The following is a 3,440-nucleotide window of genomic DNA, read 5'->3' on the forward strand; positions in this document are numbered from 1 at the left end:
GTTCTGTGGTCAGCCAACCACAGGCAGAGCAGGGCGGGTCATGCCTTTGCCATGGTAGGAAAATAAATATTGCGACTGTGAAGATCCGATGACTCAGCCTCCCCAAGACTACTGTGACTAACAAGTGGAAGGTTTCTGGGTGGATACTGATTGCGGTTTTAATCACCAGCGTCATAATACAAAAACTAGCCTTGCCGGGCCAGTAGACTAGATTACAGGTTGATTTTAGTCCTGCAAGAATCAACCTCAAATACTTTGGTGAGAGATTGTTTGGGATTTGTTCTGGTGCAGTAAAGTCTTGGTAAATAATACATCCATGCATGAACTTGCTTTGACAAGAATACGTTTGAGTCGATACTACTCTTAGAAAGCATCACAACTTTCCTCCCTAGGAGATTTAAGACTCGCAAAAGCTGTCATATCAATGTCAAAATGCTGCAACGTATCTGTGGCAACACAACCATATACCTAATAAAGCTGTTACACCCACGGTGGTTAGGAGGTAGGGAGATTTACAACGAGGAGAGAAGTGTCTGCCTTTTTGCTTCTCGAGCAGCACTAAAAATATGGACGGGTCTTAGAAGAAGCACATGAGAGGGGGAAGGGAAGAAATGATGAGAGAGGAAGTGAAAGAAAGAGGGGAGGGGGCAGGGAGTCACCATACCCCCTAATGGAGCAAGCTTCTGCAATGCTATTCCCCCTGATTAAACTAATGACCAATTTGAAGCAGTTTAAGAGCTACTTGGAGGCTCTCCGTCTCTCTCTCTCTTCTTCTTCTTTACTCCTCCATCTACTCCATCTTGCTCTCCCTTACCCCCCTTCTCGTTCTTATACTACTCTTCTTTCTGTCATCTTCTCCATGCCTCCTCTGTCGCTCTCTGTCGAGAGATACGTCTACTACCTCTGTGTCTGTGTGTGTCCTCCAGCAGCAAGCTGCCCATTCGTCTGTAATAAATATACAAAGTGCATGGAGAATATGGAGCATAGAGAAGAGTATGGAGAGAGAGAGAGAGAGAGAGAGAGAAAAGACCACAGAAAAGATCTTACGCACAGAAGTGTACTCAGCAGGGCACAGATTGGAGTTTACTAAGCAAATATTTCAAAGAGGCAGAGCTCGTCCGGATGCAGAAACGATCTAATTGATTGAGCTTGACCTCAAGGGGCGGAACTATAGTTCTCGAAGTGTCTAAGTGTGTAAGTTTGATGGAAATATATGTAAAAGAATTTTTTTTTTAATATTGTCGTAAGCTCACTAAACTAGAAACAAAATGTATGAATGAAGTATATTCTTTATATATTAATGTGAGAAACTGTCTGTTTCATTGAATAAGGCTGAGAAAGGTGAAGTAACGATACTAACAGTAGTGTTTGTATATTGTCAAAATATAAATGACTTACAAGGTTTTTTTCCCATTGTAGAATCATCTGCTGCACTAGCTGCACCAACTCATCTGAAGGGTTCACAAGTAGAAGGTAAATGCATCCAACATTTAAACGCATCATATTCACTGTGCTCATATCTGTTATAAACCATTGATTATGTTTTGTGATCCTTCTCTCCTTGCAGCCGCTGCTCTAATTGTAAAGAGACCAGTGCCTGTTCCCCAGGAGCTCGTGTGTCTGCTGCCAGAGGGAGCAGGTCGTCCATCAACAGAGGCGACTGTCACAGTCCCTGGTGTGCATTATTTGACCTGTATTTGCATCTTAAAAATATCCATGTGTAGTGTCCATCAAAACTATTAAAGTCTGTTTCATTGTTGTAAATGAGGTACTGGTGCACTGTATTCGGACAAAAAGTAGGCCGCACTCCAGTGTCCAGCTTGCTGAGTTTCACGGACTACAGTGCAGATGTCATGTTACATTCTTGCTTCATCTTACTGTCAATAAGTTTAATATTCTCTATAGTGTCAGAGGCACCCCTGATTTCTCCTGAGACATCTGCAGAGCTGTCAACTGCAGAGAGAGATCCAAGTTAGTATTAGAATGTTTTCTCATTTGGTTGCATTTATGTCTAAAAGATCAAATCAAGTCGCACCCAAAAAGTTATTCTTGTCTGACTAGGTGAGCCATTACCCAGGCTGTTAGCTGTCCCTACCCGTCTTCCACAGCTCCCTGGCTATGACCATGAAGTCAGCCAGTGGACCTGTTCACAGCAGCAGAGGATCTGGATGAAGACAGAGCTGGAATCCTTGGGTCTCTGGCCAGGCTCCTTTCCTGTGCGCAACCTCATGAAGATGGTGTCATTGCGGCGTCTCCCTCCCCAGCCAGAATTAATCGACAGCATCTCTGATCTTCCTTCCCCAAAGTACTTTCAGCTCTATCCCTTCTTCATTTGGAAGCCAGAGAATTTAATGGCTACACTGAGGATCAATTAAACTCTGCCGTGCATTGAAGGTTGTGCCCGGCAGCAAGAGAAGGCACAATACCAGTGGGTAGTCATGTCAATTATAATCAGTACTTTTTATTATCATTGGTGACACAAACAGCTCATGATCACAACTTACATTGCTTTTCATATTTCCAGTTTGACAACAGAAAATCCCTTTGCATTCATTTTATTTTCATGACCATATACACTGGGCCACACATGGTTGATATGACTGCTTTAACATTCATGGCTATACTTTGTCTATATTTGTTCTTTCAGGGATTGCTGTGCAGCATTTAAGGTGGCAGAATCTTATGCAGGAGAGCATCTGAACTAGAATTATTGGAAAACAAGTGATTCTATTATTGGAGAGGCCACTTCTGGTAACCCGGATCTCCAACGTGGCAGGCGAGAATTCTACCATTGATGATGTAGCACCAACCAGAGAAGGCGAGAACTGACATTCTCGACCACCAGAAATATTTGTTTGATAGCTTCGTGTGGCCGGCATGTCAAGAATACAACCAATGTGTTCAAATGTCGAGAATCCAGCACTTACCTGAAACCATTAGCGGTTTTGCTGGTACACCCTTGCATCCCAGTGTAAATAGTTCCCGCAGAACCCTTACATGTATCGTAATCACAGTAAAACGCTGACGCATTGGCCGGGAATCAGACCCGGATCTCCCGCGTTGCAGGCGAGAATTCTACCATTGAACCACCAATGCTGACGGAACACCAGCCAGACAAGGCGAGAACTGACATTCTCGAACACCAGAAATATTTGTTTGATAGCTTTGCATGGCCAGCATGTCAATAACACAACCAATGTTTCCAAATGCCGAGAATCCAGCACTTACCTGAAACCATGAGCGTTTTTGCTTACCTGAAACCATTAGCGGTTTTGCTGGTACACCCTTGCATCCCACTGTAAATAGTTCCGTAGAACCCTTACATATATCATAATCACAGTAAAAAGCTGATGCATTGGCCAGGAATCGGACCCGGATCTCCACGTGGCAGGCGAGAATTCTACCATTGAACCACCAATGCTGATGTAACATCAACCAGA

General features: G+C 43.5%; 1 non-coding gene across 1 annotated transcript; it reads right to left on the reverse strand.

Annotated features, from left to right (window-relative positions):
- Positions 1-3,025: 3,025 nt before the first annotated feature.
- On the reverse strand, positions 3,026-3,096 carry trnac-gca (transfer RNA cysteine (anticodon GCA)). The gene has a single exon. It is a non-coding gene; the product is annotated as a tRNA-Cys (tRNA).
- Positions 3,097-3,440: the final 344 nt, after the last annotated feature.

This window comes from Anarrhichthys ocellatus, unplaced genomic scaffold (genome assembly GCF_004355925.1).
Source record: "Anarrhichthys ocellatus isolate YVR2014 unplaced genomic scaffold, GSC_Weel_1.0 scaffold5531, whole genome shotgun sequence".
Classification (NCBI taxonomy): Eukaryota; Metazoa; Chordata; class Actinopteri; order Perciformes; family Anarhichadidae; genus Anarrhichthys; species Anarrhichthys ocellatus.